The sequence below is a fragment of the Schistocerca gregaria genome, chromosome 2, assembly GCF_023897955.1.
Source record: "Schistocerca gregaria isolate iqSchGreg1 chromosome 2, iqSchGreg1.2, whole genome shotgun sequence".
In the NCBI taxonomy this organism is placed as follows: Eukaryota; Metazoa; Arthropoda; class Insecta; order Orthoptera; family Acrididae; genus Schistocerca; species Schistocerca gregaria.
The window spans coordinates 558,207,475-558,229,431 of NC_064921.1; the positions used below are offsets into that span (position 1 = coordinate 558,207,475).

Genomic DNA, 21,957 nt, shown 5'->3' on the forward strand with positions numbered 1-21,957 from the left:
AGTTATTGTTTCATGTTTTTTGCCGACGTAGTCAGACTGGAAGTCGATAAATGTTAAAAGTTTTGGATTATTATAATCCATTATTAGCGAAGATCGCAAAAATGTTTCATAATCAAGGTACTTAATTTCGGCGAAGACAACTACCCATCTTCAGATCAAATATGGCAAACAATGCTGTATCTAATTCACTATCGGTCTCGTGATAGTAATCCACAACTTTTAATATTTTTTTCTTGTTACAGAAATTCATGTTAAAATATTTCGAATAAAACTATACATGTGGAAAACAAAAACTACTGTATTCAACCTCTTTATATTTAATTACAGTGGAATAACTAGATTTGCAACTAAAAGTTGGACTTTTTGTTACACAATGAACGCTGAGAGTATTTCTTCATGTCTCGCAGACGATCTGTTGACATCTTGATGTGTAGGGTATTCTTCCGGTTATCAGTGCCGTTCATCCTTATGGTGCATGAACGACGCTGATATCAGGTAAAATGCCCTACACCTCAAGATGTCACCATTGAGAGTCTTTATAAAGCATATTATGGCTTTTTTTTTTTAAAAAAAACTTTTTCCGCTGTCATATATGGGTAATTTTTCGGATACATACAAATACCATCCTCTCATTACCATAATTCTGCGATCAGAGATTTTCTCCTTGAAGACGATTGTTCCGACAACGGAAGTCTTACTAGATAGCTAGTGGCAAAATAAGACAGTCTCGTCAGCTCTGAAGACTTCTTTCGCGTCGTATATCTCAAGATCGAAGTCCAAGCCTGCAAACAATCCACAGTTGGTAAAATGTAGTCAGCTTTGTGGCAAAAATTTCTTAAAATCATGCCTTTCCTTTTCATCAAACGCTTCAACCAATCTATATTTGCAGAAAATCCACCCCCATTTTCCTTGAATGGTCAACACTTCTTTCCATCAGTTAAAGTTCTGATGCGCGTACACGGCAGGACGTAGCTTGTTTCAACCTTTGTTCATCTTACGTAGTTCTCACAGGCTTTCTCGCTGAGTCGAACGTACTTGATTGAAACAGTACCGTAATTTTATCTCTTCTTTCAGTTATCGTTAATAGTGTGGAATTACCATTGCCGAACTACTCGTAGTTACATTTTTGACCTCGGTTTTTCATCAGCTGCCTTTAACAGTTTGCATCATCATTTGAAGCGGAATACCGCTTTCTTTTTGGGCCTGATTTCTTTGATATAGCGCTGAAAAAGTAAACAGTACGTGAGTTAAAAAAACAAAAAGGCACGAAAAGATTCTGGCTTAAGTTTATTGATATCGGCACACAGTTTACCGATTCCGACACACCTAGGACCGAACTTGTGTACTGATTGAAGATTTTAACTATAGCACTAGGAACAGTTGTCTGCTGTTATCGACGAAACAAAAGTATCAATTAATAAACCTCGACAACGTTACAAGTGCAGACAGGAAATGTTTCGTGTCAAAAGAAATCAAATGAAATTAATGAAATTATAGAGTATTTGATTGGGACAGCAGTACCGTTTCGTGTTAACCGATTTTTCGTGTTAAGCATTTTCATGTTAAACTTTATTCTTTGCATTCTGAATCCATTTACGGTATGCATCTTTATCTCTCACAATCGTATTCCACTGATAAAGCCCTTACCATCTGCGCTACTAATCACTGTTACCAACGAAACTGTCGGCATCTAAATGCAGCCAGACCTGAGTATGCTGAGTTTCTGTAAAATAATCGCGAGCTTCGTCTGGGATGTGCAGATCTTCGTGATTTCATAATCATATTCAGTACAGTGGACAAGTGAAGATGAGAGAGAGAGATTGCGTGTTAACATTCGTAACCGATCATAAACGATCTTTCTTCCACGGCACGTACTTACTAGGAAGGAAATCCGAACATTTTTGCCCTTGAGATGACATTGACTATCAAAGTGCAAATTGAAAATATCTCGGTATCTCTATTAAGCTATATGAATTTTACTTTGTTGGTTTCTACTGTCTTACTGTTTGCCGATCCTCCTAACGTAAATGTGTGGTTACATCCTGTCTTCATTTTTCAAATTCTTGTCGATATTACAGATTACTGATTTGTAAAACGCGCCATATTGAGACGATCTGAAAGGTCTGAGGTTCAGTTTACATTCTTCGAAAATATGACCCATAATAGTAACACTAGTAAGCCTCCAACGCAAATGACATACTGAGGAAAATGTCTTGTGAACATCCCACTAAGACTGATCTGGTATTGTTATCCCATCGTCAGTTTCTCTTCTTCCGAAGTACATTTCTTTTGGTTTATTTCTCTTTACTGGTGTTATCCTCTGTTCTCTGGAAGTGTCTCTCTAGACTGTATCTTCATACAATGTCAAGATCTGAGATACACAATGACGACTAATTTCTAAAGCTGTGTCTGCAAGATTAAACGAAATATTAACCTGGATAGAACGTTTCTATACGATATCAAAAATACGACTCTCGCCGCTTGCGACACTATTACATTCAGGATAGGTAGTTAAAGGCAGTCGTGCTGATCTGCTGATACGTTTCTCGGCTGCCTTCACCGAATGATTGTGATTTGTACAATAGCCTCGGCAAAGTTATGTAGCCAGTTATGTAGGTGGGTAGCACACGTGTGAGCCTAATTGACAAGGTGATGGGTGTACGGTGAGGGGCCTTGAGAGCGAAAAGCGTAGACCAACCGTTGTAATCGACTTGCGCGCCTATTACTGCAAACTCTGTACCGACTATCTCCTCGCTCTTACATCGGTACGTCTAACAGAGACTAGCGCTTCTTTTGTAAGACTATCCTCCAAGCTCACATAACAGCGAACCAGATTTTTCTCACACATACGGAAACTTTCGTACAGTCTCTCGACAGATGTTTCGGACATTCTAAGGACGAGAAAATTGATTTGTATGGGTGTCGTTGGTCGAACTACTGATCTTGAACTGAAACCATTCTCCCCTCACTTCGGTGTTAGGTGTGCTGGACTTCAGTGAATATTTTAAATTGCAAACACTGGAACTAAAGTACGCACTTGACTAAAGTGGACAGCCATCTGGAAGGACTGAAACGATCTGAAAATATGGATTAACATCTGTAAGGCATGGAGTAATTCCAAAACTTTAGTGCTACTTGAGGAGTAGACACAGTTTTTAAATATGACATACTAATTACCAACGCAACTGCTTTTGAAAATGCTTCAGTCCGAAAGTGGCCAGTAATGCACTAAAGTTCATCTTGCGTAAAGAATTTGACACCCTGTGGTGGATACTTAGAATGGTTTTATCATTGAGAAATTTCGTCGAAACTGCGGACCCACACATAAAGCAATTAATCGTAGTAATATTCAACACTGAATTAGCTGAGTAATCAAATATGGGACTTTTCAGTCACTGTCCGTGACATTGGAATGAGGTAATGAAATTTGTGTAGAGAAAGCGTGTTCTTATCATATTGTAACATAATTAATGTGCTGCGCAGAGAATGAATTTTACGAAAGAGCTAATCCACAAAAAGACACTGTTGGTCTGGTTTGACCAGCTGTTAGCGTATTCTGTGCAAGCCTTTCAAAGTAACTACTACAACCTTCATCCATCTGAACCAGTTTAAGAACTGTAAATTTAAGCCACAATGCCAACAGTGCCACACGACCGTTTCATTTCTTGGTTATTGTTTCACATCTTCGGCTCATTTTTAAATATGTTTTCTCTTCATTCCCACAACACCCCGTATCCAAAGGAATACATATATTCCAAATACGGTCGTTGTTTAAAACTACAAAAGTTCAAAAGTTTCACACAGATTTCATCTACATCTACATCTACATGGATACTGTGCAAATCACATTTAAGTTCCTGGCAGAGGGTTCATCGAACCACCTTCACAATTCTCTATTATTGCAATCTCGTATAGCGCGCGGAAAGAACGAACACATACATCTTTCCGTACGAGCTCTGATTTCCCTTATTTTATCGTGGTGATCGTTCTGCCCTATGTAGATCGGTGTCAACAAAATATTTTCGCATTCGGAGGAGAAAGTTGCTGATTGGAATTTCGTGAGAAGATTCCGTCGCCTTTCTTTTAATGATTTTCAACGCAAATCCTGTATCATTTTTGTGACACTCTCTCCCACATTTCGGGATAATACAAAATTTGGCGTCTTTCTTTGAACTTTTTCGATGTACTCGGTCAGTCCTACCTTGTAAGGATCCCACACCGCGCAGCAGTATTCTGAAAGAGGACGGACAAGCGTAGTGTAGGCAGTCTCGTTAGTAGGTCTGTTACATTTTCTAAGTGTCCTGCCAATAAAATTCAGCTTTTGGTTAGCCTTCCCCACAACATTTTCTATGTGTTCCTTCCACTTTAAGTTGTTCGTAACTGTAATACCTAGGTATTTAGTTGAATTTACGGCTTTTAGATTAGACTGATTTGTCGTGTAACCGAAGTTTAACGAGTTCCTTTTAGCACTCATATGGATGACCGCACGCTTTTCGTTATTTACGGTTAACTGCCACTTTTCGCACCATTCAGATTTCTAAATCGTTTTGCAGTTTGTTTTGATCTTCTGGTGACTTTATTAGTCGATAAACGACAGCGTCAACTGCAAGCAACCGAAGGCGGCTGTTCAGATTGTCTCCCAAATCGTTTATATAGATAAGGGACTGCAAAGGACCTATAACACTACCTTGGGGAACGCCTGAAATTACTTCTGTTTTACTCGATTACTTTCCGTCAATTACTACGAACTGTGACCTCTCTGACAGGAAATCGCAAACCCAGTCACATAACTGGTGTAATAAAAGTAATTTGACAATCAAAACGGAAACAAATACAAAGAAAAAAGTACTATATTTCTAACTAGTCGTGCCAATCACAATCGTAGGTCATCGCAGCTCACAAGTGCCGGTACTAAACTGAGAAGAACCGACAACAGTCCATCAACAGGGACTACTGCAGGGTTAAATTTGTCAGGCCTACAATACTGAATTAATGTTGGACAATTTCGACTTTTAACTTGCGGTTATAAGCTCTAAGGCAGCAACTTTGGTGGAGGTTGGGCAAGAAACGCGGCGGCGCGCGTCCCCGTCGCCCGGGGGCAGAGCGTGAGCCAGCGGTGTGGCTTGCGCTGGGCGGCCGGCCGCGCGGGCAGCGGCGGAGGCACGCAGACGCAGCTGGCCGCTCGGCTCGTGACCCGCGAACCAGGAAGCCGGCGGGCGGAGCCGCGCGGTGGCAGGTGCGACCCCGCCCAGGCCGCGGCCACGCCGTGCCACGCCGCGGGCCGCGGGCCGCGGGCCGGTGAAAGGCGGCGCGGGATGCGCAGGGCGGGTCAGCGAGCGCCGCCAGGGCCCTCCCCGTCACTACCGCAGCGCTCCCAGCCGCCGGTTCCCGCTCTGCACAATCCAGCTCGCTACGCCTCTCGTCCGTGCCGAAAGAAAAGTCTGCCTTGCGCGATTTCTTCCCCGCTTGTTTTGTTATACACTGAAGTACCTTAGACACTGGTATATGCATGCGTATTCAAATACAGATATGTAAACAGCCAGAATACGGCGCTCCGGACAGCAACGTCATTATAAGACAACAAGTGTCTGGCACAGTTGTTACACTTCTGGCCATTAAAATTGCTACACTAAGAAGAAATGCAGATGATAAGCAGGTATTCATTGGACAAATATATTATACTAGAAATGACATGTGATTATATTTTCACGCAATTTGGGAGCATAGATCCTCAGAAATCAGTACCCAGAACAACCACCGCTAGCCGTAATAACAGCTTTGGTACTATGAGCATTGAGTCAAACAGAGCTTGGATGGCGTGTACAGCTACAGCTGCCCATGCAGCTTCAACTCGATACCACAGTTAATCAAGAGTAGTGACTGGCGTATTGTGACGAGCCAGTAGCTCGGCCACCATTGACCAGACGTTTTCAATTGGTGAGAGACCTAAAGAGTGTGCTGGCCAGGGCAGCAGTCGAACATTTTCTGTATCCCAAAAGGCCCCGTACAGGACCTGCAACATGCGGTCGTGCATTATCCTGCTGAAATGTAGCGTTTCGCAGGGATCGAATGAAGCGTAGAGCCAGGCGTCGGAACACATCTCAAATGTGACGTCCACTGTTCAAAGTGCCGGCAGTGCGAACAAGAGGTGGCCGAGACGAGTAAGCAATGGCACCCCATTACCATCACGCTGGGTGATACGCCAGTATGGCGATGACAAATACACGCTTCCAATGTGCGTTCACCGCGATGTCGCCAAACACGGATGCGACCATCATGATTCTTTTAAACATAACGTGCATTCATCCGAAAACATGACGTTTTGGCATTCCTGCATCCGGGTTCGTCATCGACTACACCATCGCAGGCCCTCCTGTCTGTGATGCAGCGTCAAGGGTAACCGCAGCCATGATCTCCGAGCTGATAGTCCATGCTGCTGCAAATGTCGTCGCACTGTTCGTGCCGTGAGTGTAGTAAAGCTGTTTGAAGAGATTCAGTCGTAGAAAAACCAAAACTGAGAGGCATGATAATTTGGAGGGATCCGCTTCAGTTGTACTATAATTTTAAAGCGTGACCGGTTTCGAGATTTTAAGGTCCCATCTTTTGGTGTATGAATTTATAGTATTTGCTAATACATAATGTGCGGTCGGGCCAGTCAGTGCAGGAGTTCCAATCGCTGCATATTGACGGAGACTGTGTGTGGTTTCGCGTTTCGTACGGCTTCCAAGCGGCGGACGGTCTTCTCCAATGTCCAGGGACGGGCCCCGACCTCATGTTATGTATTACCAGATACTGTAGTTTCTTACATCTGAAGATGGGATTTGAAAATCTCGAAACCGGTCATAGTTTAAATAAATATCAGTACAACTGAAGCGGATCTCTCTAAATTAATTATCATGTTCGGAGAGATACACCTACCAGACACATTTCATTTAGATTTGTAAACGGTGTTTCAAAGTCTTTGCAACAGACATCTAGCGATGAAAGATAACGAACTGGGAAACAACTTTTGATGGAGATAATATTTTCGATGACACTTCCCGGCAACTCTAGGCGTCCTTTTGTATTTGTTATGGTCTGAGAGGCGGCAGGGTATAGGTACCGTGCAGCGTGTGTATGAGGTGCATCTTATCTGCAGTCCAGTAATCTACAACGTATGAAAGAACGGGAGAAGGAGATGGGAGGCCGAGAAGGCCTAGAAAAATTAAAATTCCTAATTCGCTTCTAAAATATAAGTGCCAGTGTAATGAAAACGAGACAGATGGGGATAAAATTAAGTAAATTGTTTCTCAATTAAAAATCTATACGCATAACTTTTAGTAAATGCTATTAATAAATTTATCCAGCAGACAAGACGGTCAATCCCTTCATGGAAAAATGCGGTTGCGTCCGCCCGCATGTTGCCAAGGTTGTTTCGCTGGGAAGCCCTTACACATCTTTTATATAGTCCCGACATTTCCCTATGACATTTCTGTATTTTATGAATCCTGAAGAAAGACACTGACGATTTCCTTCGGACGGAGCTGTAAAGCCTACGTACATTCATAGCAAACGCAAATATTTTTTCGTGAAGGCACTGACCGTATTGACTCACAGTGAGGTAAATGTATTACCAGCAATGACGATTAGTTGCGAAATAATGAACAGTTCACTCACTTTTTTCCATCGGCCTCGTTTTCACTTCACTGACCCTTCCAGCTACCTTCACCCGCTCTTAGAGTTTTTTTGATACAAATCAAGCAATCAGTTTACTGAAATAGTAGTTAACGCAGCACACCTGGCTAATAGATCCTACTAGTATGGTGAAATTTCGTTGTTCGAGGGTCGGCGAATGAGTAAAGGACACCTTACGTCACCGGGAAGCGTCAGCGAACATTTCCTCTCTAAGAAAAGCTGTATCTCATGATGCCGTCTATCACCCCTGGACGTTTGATGCAAGCATTTTTAAACACCCTGTATGTGCCAAGACTTATTTCAGCTTTTCACCCTCTTCAAGTTGCGTAATTTATTTATATCTTCTGCAATACACAGTTCTCCCTCCAACATTTAGAACGCTGGAGCAGTCATGTGCCAATAGTTATCACGTTTTCAAAGTAGTGTATTTGCGTTTAATTGACAGATATGTGCACTTCTTTTTATTTTATAACCTGTAGTTCTTCTCTTAACATTCATGGCACACACAGTATTACCTTCAGTAACGCACTGATACAGCCAAGCATTCGGCAAGTGGTGGATTCATGGTTTTGCTTGTGTTTCAAATTACACTCAAGGCTATGTTCTAATTTTCTTACTCATTCCGAAATTCATTCTGAAGTCAGTCGTGTTTAGAGGCCTAATAATTCTGGCATTAAAATTTCCTAGATGAAGATGAGTGAAAACCTGGCATGAATAAAGCCATACAACATGTGTTTGCTGCATTTCTTCCTGTAGTCGATTTAATTTTACGCTAGTCTGTGTTATGGGATACCTTTCATACCTGCATAAGTACTGTATCTTAAATCCAACTGAAACTGATTACCGCATTGAGGTTTTGGTCTACAAATTTTTATCCCAAACACTAACGTCGCCCCACTCCCTCCTGCGTCCCACACATACGCCTCCCTGTTTTACTAAATTAGTAATTTATTGAAGCCTCAGGGTGTGTCATGTCATTCTATTATTTCCTTTTGTTAAGTATCACAATGTTCTTCCATACCCAGTTCGACTTAGTACCTCTTCAAAACATGGTTCAAATGGCTCTGAGCACTATGGGACTTAACATATGTTGTCATCAATCCCCTAGAACTTAGAACTACTTAAACCTAACTAACCTAAGGACATCACACACATCCATGCCCGAGGCAGGATTCTAACCTGCGACCGTAGCAGTCGCACGGTTCCGGACTGCGCGCCTAGAACCGCGAGACCACCGCGGCCAGCTGTCAGTCTACATATTATATTCTCTGGTAGTCAGTTACTTTGCTTCTTAAATATCAAATTTAGTCACCTGACTTGAATCCAGTACAATCCATCGTCACTGTTCTACTGTTGTTCGTTTGAATTTTGTAACCTTAAGATACTGTCCATTTCGTTCGACATGTTCCAAAGTCTTTGCGCGTAAGTTCGTAATTTCATTAAACCACTTCAGGCGAATTTAAGAATGCTTCCTGTAACAAAACCACCACCATTCGTCTCCTCAATTCACTTTCATATGAGTACTCTGTCTGTATTTATATCGACACCGAAGTGATATTCCTGTTATTTCTCCTTCTCCTTTCTTCAGTGTCAGTAAAGATACTGCCATCGTCATTTTCTTTTATAGTATGAATCGAACAGCGAGCTTGCCGCTTCTTACGATATATATGTGAAAGGGCAGGAGAGGTTCAGATTGCGTAAAGAGATAATATTTAAATGCAGAGACGGATGGAAACAGAGCGTGAACAGAATGAGGGATGAAAGAGTACCCAAGCAAACTCTTAGTTAAAGTACGGACGGGTTCACTTAGGCAAACGAAGAAAGCAGTGGTCATAAACTTTGTGAAGACCCAACAGCCGACGACAATAACGACAACGTCAACTGGCGGAACAACGATGTGCTACCCAAGATTATCTCCTTCACTGCTGCCCGATGACATCTAGAGCAGAGACGTAAGCAGAGGTAGATGACAGCATGGTATAATCACCTGGATCTGGTTATATTATTACATTACTTTGCATTCCGACATATTTACTCGGAATTCCTTTTTTCCAACTGTATCGAAATAGTAGTTTTAGCATCTAATATGTTGATCTAACTCGCAAAATAAGAGTTTAATTGCAGACGAGTTAATTTTTCGTTTTTATTTTCTGGTCTTCTAATGTTATCCGTAAGTCTCCGTAGAAACTCAGGTAGCTCTTTTCTGTGATAGCTACATGTAAAATTTAGTGACGCTTGCCAATTACTAACGTTAAATGTTTTCATTAACATTACCATATTGCCACCAACAAGTGACATACAGAATGTATTTCTGCAGTTATCGTACCACGTGGTATGAGGGTGTTGCAAAAGAACGGTCAAATAGCTTTAAGTGCTGTATCTTTAAAGTGCTAAATGCGAATTGCTTGTTCGTCTGCTATCTTTTATTACTTCGCTTGTTAAATGCTCTGGTGGTTCTTTTATTGCGCAGTGGTTTGACGTCAATAGTAATATGGAATTACTTCCATCGGACGTTTAAGTGCGCAGTAGTGAATTCAAGAAAAGCTAGAGAATGCGCACTTCATCAAGTAATTCACTTTTCTTGTCAGACATAATAACTGCTCATGGCTAAAATCCTAGTGCTGTTTGATTGTTAATCAGCATATACCTACACCCGCAACTGCCGCGTAAAGGATAATGTATTTACCTTTATAAGACGTTGGCATTCCAATACGAGGCACAGAGCTAAATCTACGTTTGTCATCGAGTTTCCTCTGTGAAATCAAGATATTCGAAAGCAGCTGTACGAACTGCAGTGCATTTAACACTCTACGTTCTTCATTTCGCCTGTGCTGGTGCTGAATAAGCGCTAACAGATCGGTGTTATGTTGTGATGATGCGCAACTGATCACTTTGGGCTGATTTGGGTGTGCTAGTGACTTCAGGTACTAATTTACAGTGCCTCTTATCTACGAAATGAGCAAATTGAGAAAACAATAACAAAGCGAATTTTTCAAGCCAACGCATTAGAATGGGGACTCACACATTGAATGGGAGTTCATGCGTTAGAATGGGAGCTCATATTCGCTTCATAGCAGCAGAAAAGCTTTCTTTATATTTCAGAAAATTATCGTTGTAAAACGTCAAAATTGTACTGAAGGGTCATTCCTGTCACCAGTAATAGCTTTGAAGTCCGAAATGGGGGATTCATCAACGTAATTACTTCGGAATATTTGTGGCACGGTTCAGCATTGTCCATTCGGGAACTACACTCATCAGCTATTTATCTCGAATATTAATATGTCATATGCCATTTTTTCACTCGTTCATCGTTGTTTTGAATCAGTCCATCCTTGTGAAATGATATCCTAAGAATCAGGCAGATGTTATCGACCATATTAATAACATGTAAATCATTTGAACGTGATTGTAACGAGTTATTATCGAGAGACTCCTTATCCTGATTACTTTGTGACATAAATGAATTTTGAAAAAAAAATGGCGTAGGCCTCCATCGTAAACGAAGATACAGCCGCTGCTTGTTTGCTTCCTTATCTACGGTACTATTTGGTTACAGAGCCCAACGATATCTTTCAGTGTCTAGCTGATACTCGCTATCATCCGGCCATTCAGCTTCTAGAAAATTTCGTTACATCTGCATCAGTGGGCAGCGGACAGTGGGCAGTGAGCAGTTAAGAAAAAAACTGTTTTATACTGCAAGTTACATGAAACAACTGGTGTGTAACTGAAGAAACATTATACATTGACAATTAACGAATGAGGCTGTGCAGTTGTTAGGATACCGACCTCGTATTCAGGAGGATGGAGCTGCTCTGTCCGGCAATCCGGATTTGAGATTTCCGCTGTTTTTCTGGATCGTTAAGGCAATTTCCGGGTTGGTTTCTTAATCAAGGCCACAGCCGAGCGCCTGTCCTATCCACGTATACCACAAAAAAAAAAAAAAATGTCTGTGAGCACTATGGGACTTAACATCTGAGGTCATTAGTCCCCTAGAACTTATAACTACTTAAACCTAACTAACCTAAGGACATCATACACATCCATGCCTGAGGCAGGATTCGAACCTTCGACCGTAGCAGTCGCGCGGTTCTGGACTGAAGCGCCTAGAACCGCTCGGCCACCAGTAATCGGCTGTATACTACCAGTCCTATCCTCTTAAAGCATGTTATGCATTCTGTGTATTATATTTTGGCCCATGAATTCGTACTGCACTATCTTTGCCGATCTCATATCATTGTGAGATGATCTTAGGATGAATAAATAAATAAACAAAATAAAAGAGCCACGTCTGACTGTCACACAAATGTTACTAAAGTGATGCTACTCAGTAGACAATAAAAGAATCTTCTGTTAAGGGGAACAACGGTTATTCTCTTATCACTTCTCCACTCAGCAGCATTTATTGTTTTTATATATTTGCAGTAAATTTAGGAGCAACCACGGCGTCATCTTCAGTTACTTATACACAGGTATAGATGTGATATACCATGGCAAGTGTGTGCTGTTACCGTACCCGATCGTCCTCTAGAGTGGTACCTATAAGGCTGTCAAGTTCATCTAAAATAATAGTTTGTTCACTCACCACCACCGTCTAGTGTGATAACGGTAAGGGTATGAATTATGTCTAAAATGTCAAGTCGTTCACTGAACAGCTGTTGCTGAGCAATGCTCTCCCGAGTGGCTATCAAAGAGCGATTTTTTGTATCGTGTTGGGGCATTAGCAAAGGCACTCGAAATACTGGTACCTCGGTAAGAGTTCCTTTAGCAGGTGGTCACATAGTAGTGGTGAAATTAACGAAAGTCGACCACAGCAAGGAGGACGGAAGTGTGCAGGAAAGCGCTGAGGTCGACTCTGCTTTACGGCGGCTGTTGCGGCAGGAAACTGCACCAGCGTCGCCGCCATTAATCTCCGGCCTCCCTCCAGGAGGCTCCTTGCGTAGTCGGCTCTACGCGCAGCACTGGAAGGCTGCGTCCCACCAATCTCGACAGTCAGATTATTTCATGTGTGGAAAAACTTACGTATGAGAACTGCAAAGCCGACGCGTTGTTCGCTATAGACTGTAATGTATTGGAGAGTTAGCACAAAAGCGCATGCAAGGAAAATAATTCGCCAAATGCGAGTAGGGCTCGCACTGACAGGGGTCCGTACAAACTTTATTATGTTCGAGTATCCATAGAGTCCTTCCATCCGGGTAACAGAGAATCTAGGTGATATCTGCCTGTTATCGATAGCGATACTGGCCAATTATCGGTCCCAAGAATTCCGAGACTTTTGAGAAAGCTTTAATTTTAAGATTTAGGTTTAAATTTTGTTTCATTTCATGCTTACTGTTATAATTTCTGAGAAAAAAGGTGTCTTAACAGGTATACAGATAGAAAGTCGGATAATGAATTATAAAAAAATAACTACAAATTAACGATTTTCAGACCTTTTCCGTTATTTGTGCTGTGAAACAAAGGGGAAGTACCCATCAGGTTATGATGAGTGGGTTTGTGAGTCGCAACATTCGTGACATAAATGGCTGTATCTCTTCATTACATTGACTTACAAGTTAAAATTTTTACACCGCTAAGGGTCCGTTGAAGTCAGTACTTAGCGTAAATTTCAAATTGATATCTCTACCTGTTCCTGAGAAAAGGGGTTCATAACAGTTGGACAGACAGACAGTCAAACGGACGGAGAACAAAGTGAACCTGTAAGGATTTCGTTTACACCGACCGAGGTACAGGACCCTATAAACCAGACGAATCAACGCTGACATTACGTAGTATTTAATATTAGATGCTCCCTCGTTCGCTCAGAGAAGCAGGATCTATGTGAAAAGTCTTTAAATACCGCGATTTGTCCAGCGACAAAGAAAAAATCGCTTTTAAATATGTAAACAGAAGACAAGAACGAAAAAGATTAGCGTTTAACGTAGTTTATCATTAAGGTCAATGTAGACAGACCATGAGTGCAGATGGGGCAGAAAATTGACCACTGCTTGTTTTATCGAAGGTATCACCCACATACACATTTACCAGGAAAACTTACATGAGTGTGAATAGATGGATAATTTGAACCGAAGTCCACGCAAATATGAGACCTTAACCACAGCGCCATCTGTTTCCACAAAGAGGAAGAAAGTCTTAACACTGTGAAACTTACGCAACCCTAACTCAAAATTGAAAACAAAAGTGGCCTCGTTTTCCTAATCATGGCGTTGACTTGTCGGAAAGTGTGCTTGGACAATGAAAGAGCTGTAGAACCAGACTGGTCCACGATCATTCAACTGTTGCCCACAATACACATGGACCAAGGCGGGTAGAGCCTCGTTCGGTATTATTCAATATTTGCTCAACAGCATTGATGCCAGGTAACATGGGAGAGCCACAGAAGCTTCCTCACATCCATCGGCTGTTCTCTCCACCGTGATACATTGAAAGCATGGGGCGATGCAGTGTGTTGTTAAAGTTCCATAGATGAGGAAACGAACGTACGTAATCGAATGACAGTTTCTTGTTACGTTTGCCGTAAGACCCGACTCATGGCCATCAGGGTGTTACGTTTAACCCAATGTGAATATCTCCCACTCGAGATTATCTCATCATGTAGATTTCGGTGCACATACTGGATGCCATCAGCTTACGCCAGCACCTACCGCGACTCATCGGCCCACGTGTTTATATGATTTGTGCGTTCACTGGAGGAGCCCCTGAGTCCAAGCTATGCTTTCGTACAGCAAAGAGTAGAGCTTGCAGCATGTTTATGGGATAGTGTATTAGTAAATGATCACGTAGACGTAGCAAAATAGAAATGTAGCATGCATTAAAACCGCTAGCCAAACCAGGTTGTCTTCGGGAAGCAGATGTTTTATTTGCTGCTGATTTGTCTTTCGTGGATGCGCTGCAAGTATGTCTAAGTATGACAACAGAAACAGATTAAGCTTTTCTTGTTACGACCTCGATGTGTCACTTCATTAATAAAACTGCAGTACATGTGAGTGAGCTGTGACACACGTTGGTTTGAAAAGCAATTCATGTGTGCCATTTATACTTAAATAAGATCTCCAATCAGAATTAACTCACTTATATCCTTAATACCTATCAGTGTAAAAGCTAGAAAACGCCGTAAACAACAGGAAATGCCTTTAATCTGACGTTGTATTATAGAAAAGAAACAACAGAATGCATGAAAATAATGGAAGTTATTTACATCTACATGCACCGTGCGTACCTCGCAAGCCATTGTCCAATGGATGGAGGAGGGTACATCATACTAATATTATCTACCATATTTCGTATTTAGTCGCGTATTGTGTATATATATATGCCCGTTCGTACGTAACCTAATCTCCCATGCTACTTACGTAACACATGTATTGGTAACAGCATAATGATCGCACAGTTTTCTAAGAATAAAGGTTCTCTAAATTTCCCCACAAACCCGAAAACTACGTCTTCTTCCAGTGATTCTCGCTTTAAGGTCCCAGAGCATTTCCGTTTCACTTGCGCGTGCGTTCTATCGACCCATTATTTTACTAGTACCGAGTCCCTGGAATCGTTTCTTGTTGTCATGCCTATCTCATAAGAAGCCCGAACACTGGAAAAGTAATCTAGAATTGGTCGCGAGAGCGTGTTGTATGCGATGTCCTTTATAGGTGGGTTGTATTTTACCAAAAACCTGCCAACAAGTGCAAATCTGTCATTCGCCTTCCATAATGCTGACTTTACGTGATCTCCCACAACGTATCTGTACATAATACGTTTTCCAGCAGTTCCATCCGTCCGTACAGAACACCATAACTGATTTGGTGTAAAAGATGGTGTCACGGAGGGTTTTGAATATCTTTTAAGAAGCTGGTGCCCCACACCTCTTCAATATTTGAAGAACGTCGTGATTTACCACCAAGAGCATCTGATAAAATTTCTCTACAGAACAACCAGTTTCGGTGCACAGCAATCTTCAGGTTCATAAAAGCACCATTCCAGGATATGGACCGAAACTGTTTATTCAATAAAGAAATGTTATCAGCAGTTCTTGTTGGTAAATCGGAACGTTCCTTATGTATGGACATGCTGTTATAGGAGCACTCTGAACGACCTTTTTTTTTTATCTGCTCTTACTTATTGTTGTCCGTGGACCGGCCATTAATTTTCTTGTTTACCTGAATAAGCTATTTATTGATGAAACAACATACACACATTAAGAAATTATGTTCAGTCTGCCACCGAATTTCTCTTCCTTGATGTCAGAAGAGCGGTTATTCCGGGCGACCTTTGCGCGCTCCGGTAGGTCATTCGAAGGTGACGGTCATGCCGCATACTTGGGTCGAAAGCTCCTGAACTGCTCCCGGTGGCCACTTTGAGCAAGCTGCCGGCGGGCGCGGAGAAGAGCTTTCCTCTGTGTAAATGCAAATCTGATCACCCTGCGGCAGCCGCGGGGAATGTGGTCGAAGATGTCGGCTGTGGGCGCGGCGCGGAGTGGTCAGCCCAGGTGCCGGAGCGCTACTTGCTCCAGCCGCTGGCCTGCGGCTGAATGCGAGGCACCTCCTTGTTACGGGCAGCATGCTGGAGCAAGTGAAGAAGTTTGTGGGCGAGGCAAGTGAATTAACCAAGCGTCTTACACCTGCGCCACTTTACACTAAGGCTAGCTTATCTGCTAGCGTTAGCATGCTGATTTGAATTTAACTGTGCGTCTGTCTTCATGAACCGCGTTACCTTTTGACGGAAGAACGTGGAGTACCACGCTGAAATTAAATTATTTTTCCGGTTCAGTGTGGCTTAATTGTGCTTTCGTCTTCATAAAGTGCTTTTAATTACTTCTTGACGATAGGCCGCGGAGTGCAACATAAAGACATTTTGTTCGTGTCTCCGAAAGTACTAGCTGTACTACGTGGTTTGTTAGGGCAATTAAAGTAAAGCCTACTCCGACTAGGCTGCTCTTGGATAACAGAACAGTTTATCTGCTACTGTCAGAAGCATCTTTGTCCTCAAAGAAAACAGAAAAAAATGACAAACTGTGAAAGGAACCAAGTGCAATAAAAAGCATAAAAAACGAGAAAAACCGCAGGTATGTGGTAACGGGATGGAAAATAAAATCCCACTGATGATGCTGGAACTTTAGCGAAACATGTCTGGTAAATATAAGAACAGACTAAATTTTGTTTTGCTCAACTTGGAGCCCCTCCAAAAACAAATATACACGACTACAGTTTAATGGTTCAAAATGGTTCAAATGGCTCTGAGCACTATGGGACTCAACTGAGGTCATCAGTCCCCTAGAACTTAGAACTACTTAAACCTAACTAACTTAAGGACATCACACACATCCATACCCGAGGCAGGATTCGATCCTGCGACCGGAGCGGTCGCGCGGTTCCTGACTGTAGCGCCTAGAACCACTCGGCCACCCGTGCCGGCTGCAGTTTAATACAATACACATTAATACGAGGGGTATTTCAAAAACAAAACTGGAAAATGAACAAATGATTGAATATACTAATCAATGCAGTCATGTTAAGAAAAAAAATCTCCGATTCAAACTCTAGAATTAAATGATGCATTTTTTTGGTTGAGTGTATCTTCTGATATGTCCATTAAATCAATCTCATTTTCATGAACAATATTTCGAAGGCCCTACTCATCATCATAGGTGCTGCGAATAGCAGTGATCGATTCCTTGCCGCTGCCTGATCTCTTATCGACTGTAAGGTACTGGTTCGAGCATGTGCAGCGACTGGACGTAGCATCATCGTTCGCAGAGACAAGTCAATCGCCGAAATGTCGTGCATAACACTCGAATTGGTAACCTGACGGTCACCTGAAGAATATGATCAAATGTTCAAATGTGTGTGAGTGCCTAAGGAACCAAACTGCTGAGGTCATCGGCCCCTAGACTTACACACCACTTAAACTAACTTAACGCTAGGGACAACACTCACACCCGTGCCCGAGGGAGGACTCGAACCTCCAGCGGGAGGGGCCACGCAACCCGTGACATGGCGCCTCTAACAGCACGGCCACTCCGCGCGGCTCACCCGAAGAAGTATTGCTTATAACGCCAGGAAAAACTCAGAAATCAGATATAATTTACCAATGTTTAACTTGAAGAGCAGCAAAGAGCCATAAAACCGTATTAAATTTTACTTATAGATTATCTACAACGACACCCCGACAACTGGTGCGAATTGTGTAGCACTTCTGCTGGTCTGGTACCCCCGTCCCGTCTCACGCTAGCACATGGGATTTACTGTAGTGTCTAGACGCAGACAGATGGGGTACATAGATTCCGTCACTGGAGGTAAATAAGAGACCGGTGGCCATAGAAGTCTCTTTAAACCCATAGTCATGATATCCATCAGTGTCTATACTTTCATTTAAGGCTGGAGCGTTGGAAGAATGAGATTTTGTAGTCGCACGCCTCTGAGAGAGCTCTCGTTCACCTAGTTTTGTCTGAGTCGTCACTAGGTGATAGATACAAAGAGAGCTGAAGGGTATTCGCAGCATCTGTCCTGAAAGACGGTCCTCCAGTTATTCTAAGCAGGTGCTCGCGAGGTGCACACCGTCTTTCGAGTCTCTGTCAGTTATATTATCACGTTTATAAGGTATTTCCTCTTCAGTGTCTCCAATTATTACGACGTTTAATTATGCTTGGTTGAAATTTCTACGCTTTAAAGAGGCTTCTTCCGAGTTACGAGCTGACAAGGCACAGCACACATTAGTTTAAGTCGTACGTTGGTACGAATCTACATACTCTTTAACAAAGGACAGATTCCGATATAAAACACAGTATACTGAAAGGAGTAAACAAGATGGACATATAACACAGGACAAACTACTGACGAACTTCACTACAGGTTGCCACCTTGTTGAAAGTTTCCCTAGCGGCGAGGGTGTCTCCAGAATTCTCGACATGGTGACGCTTAGTAGTATACACTCGGTGAAACAGACTATTCGACAATTCGCAGTATACTAAATTTTAAACCACTTCATTGATGCCGATAGGAATATGGCACAAGAACTAAAGTTCTCTGTTATATCCCCGACAAAACTAAATAGTTGGAAGATTTTAGAGTGTACAACCGATCGAATGTGCTTCTAATTATTTTTTAGAAGTAATTTTCTGCACTTTAACATGATGTTTTGTATATTAACTCGCAACAAAACTTGGGCTTTGAATACCATTATATCGAGCACCCTTAACTACCATCTTTAACAATAAAGTTTTAAACCAAAAACTATGTGCTAATTTTAAATTACGTCTCCTCTAGAGAGCCTGATTTATTGACAGAGAGAGAGAGGGATACAGAATGAGAGAGAGAGAGGGGGGGGGGGGAGGAGAGAGCGATACTCCTTCAATTCTAAAGACTACGTTGCTTCTAACTTCAGACAACTGCAGGACAATAACGAACAAGTGAAAAGAAGTCTTTGAACTCAGCCATAATACCCCACAATGACAAAGTTTCTTCTCTTTCTCTCTCTTTGTCTTTTAACGCTGAGTTTCTCAGTTTCCACAATGACTCTTAAAGTTAACTATGGAATTAACGTTGGCATACTTTCTATAGATCTGATCTAACTCGGGATTCGTGTCAGTTGCAAGTGCTCCACTCTCGGTGCGGTATCCCAGTAAAGAAACGATGCCGCTATAAGAAATCGACCCACATAACAGAACCGCTTGTGAAGTAATCGTTTTACAGCATCCCCGCAAGCGATGTTCGAACTTTCAACGGGGGAGACACGCAATGTGCCGGCCCCTTTAAGCACGCAACGTCTGCTCCAAGTTCAGAGATACTCCAGACCACTGTGGCAAACAACGACTCATAAATTTGCCGCGCCCTATCTTACTACGTATGGTGCATTGCCGCCGCACGCATGACACGCTAATTCAAGTGGAGCAAGTAGGAAGCTAAAGCGTGTCCCGATGTCTCAGTTCCCATCATCAGGTCGTCTTCCCTCCTCCTGTCAACAGTCTCAAGCTGTTGGCATATAGGCCATCCTGTTTATATAAGGCTCAAAACGTCCAAAACTATCGAATGAATCACACCCAAAGTACAGAAAATATGTGCCAATCACAGGGGGTAGAATTTGACTCAGTTACTTTACTGTTCCCTCGCGACAGCTATACAGAGTCTTCCACAATATCTATGTCACAATAATATCAACGCTGTTGATCAAATAACAAAGTGGACATCGTGACAGGTAAAGAAAGATTTCTGAACTGAAATGTTAACTTATAGCTCCATGCTCTCCTTTCGCCAAATAAGGGAGGAGATGATCAGTAGAGTTTGAAAGGAGAGGAGAGCGAGACATGATACAGGGTAAAAATGTTTTTGTCCGTCTTCTAAGGGTTGGGGTAGAACGTAAACAATAGACAAAGCAGATCTAGTAATTAGGTTGAACCCGACCATTCAGAACTATTTCGTATGTCTGTATATGACATAAACAATACTGAAAAAGGGCCTTCTTTATTCCTTAGTCAAGTACGTCTGTGTAATGTGTGGACGAATGTAACGAGTGTTTATATACAGTAGTATCGTTTTCGTCTTATTAACAGTGACCATTTCAAGAGAACTAGGGCAGTAATATATGGCTACGCACATAATCGACACATCAACAGATACCAGGAAGTCCACCGAACTCAGCGTCCACATTAGCGAAACGGATCAAAAAATGTTTCAAATGGCTCTGAGCACTATGGGACTCAACTGCTGTGGTTATCAGTCTCCTAGAACTTAGAGCTACTTAAACCTAACTAACCTGAGGACATCACACACATCCATGCCTGAGGCAGGATTCGAACCTGCGACCGTAGCAGTCGCACGGTTCCGGACTGCGCGCCTAGAACCGCGAGACCACCGCGGCCGGCAGCGAAACGGATCAGCGTCCGTATATTCTAGTATACTCATTTCACACGCCACAGCAAATAAGGTTGAGATTTAACATGCTCTGTTGCAGTACACTTCGGTGAATTGTGATTTTCTATTGCCATATTTACAGTGAAATAATTTATTTACGTTCTCCTTGTTAAACCTACAAAACATACAAACATATACTACACGTACGAAATGACAAAGTATTCGACTGCAAGTATATAATCAGGCTCTCCTCGCTAAACACACAAAATAGACATATACCAAACTATTCTTGACCTAAAAAGCGACAAAATATTGCACACAGTCTCCTGAGTAAACATATAACTGCAGAGCGTTTTATCCAGGAGTGGTGCAATATTTCAATGTGTTTTACGTAACGAAATGTGAAGTACTGGAAGCTAGAAAATCAGGAACACTTGAAAAACGTGCAGTCAGGTGACACTATCGGCTGTAACAGAAACTCAATCAAAATTGCTAGCGCAGCGATGTTTTAAACAGTTGAAATGACAAGCAAACGTACGATAAATACGTATCTTTTGGTAGTTACAAAGGCGGAATTAAAATCTCTTTAAAATTCCGGAATGAATTTTAACCCTGCTGCGGGCTATGCTTCGATTTTAAACTTCCTCGCTGACTAAAACCGTACGCCGCACCAGAACTCGGCACTGGGGGCCTTGTACTTCCCGTGACAATGTTCGTTAGGGTGAGCTATCCACGCGCAACTCTCAACCGTCACCCTACCCCTCCTCCCCCCGCCGCCGGCCAATCCCCACTCACAGCTTCAAGCTCCGAAAGTACGAAAGAGGTGCTGGATGAAGTAACGAACTTCGTAAGTCGTGCCTGGATAGGCAGGAGCGTCAGCCCGTGACAGGCAAGGTTTCCTGGTTTCATGTCCCAATCGGCCACACAGTTGTAATCTGCCACGAAGTTTCACATTTCCTCTCTTTTGTTCACAAGTCGCACATGGTGGATAAATTGCTGTTTAGTAGTTTCGAGTCTAAGGAGTCATCATCAGAAGTACAGCTCCCGTGTATTGTTAGGAAAATAACATGTCAGGTCAGCATCAAGCACTCTTTATGGTTATTTCTTTTAACTGACCACAATGATGACCTGACGTGTCACTTTCTTAGATACTGGAGCTTTAGTTCTGACGATGACTCATTAGAGTCGAAACGGTTCAAGGAGTATATCTAACTAAAGCGACCTAGACGTTTGTGAATAGAATGGTATTTGTAAAATAGATCGCGTGCTCCAATTTGGCAGTCAAATATCATTTAGTATTTCCCCTTTGTTTATGCTGTAGACGGCCACTAGGAAAATGTGTGACGGGTTGTCGTTTCTGTCTATGATAGATACCGGTGGCGGAGAGGTGTGCGTTGCGGATGATGCCGCTGGCGAGCGCGCCTAACGGAGCGGCGTGGTGTGCTGT

The 21,957-nt window shown here is 42.3% G+C and overlaps 1 protein-coding gene across 1 annotated transcript in view; it reads left to right on the forward strand.

Moving 5' to 3' along the window:
- The window catches only part of LOC126332411 (protein krueppel-like), a 402,798-nt gene that overhangs the window by 355,890 nt on the left and 24,951 nt on the right, over positions 1-21,957 (forward strand). The gene's annotated exons all lie outside the window — the stretch shown is intronic.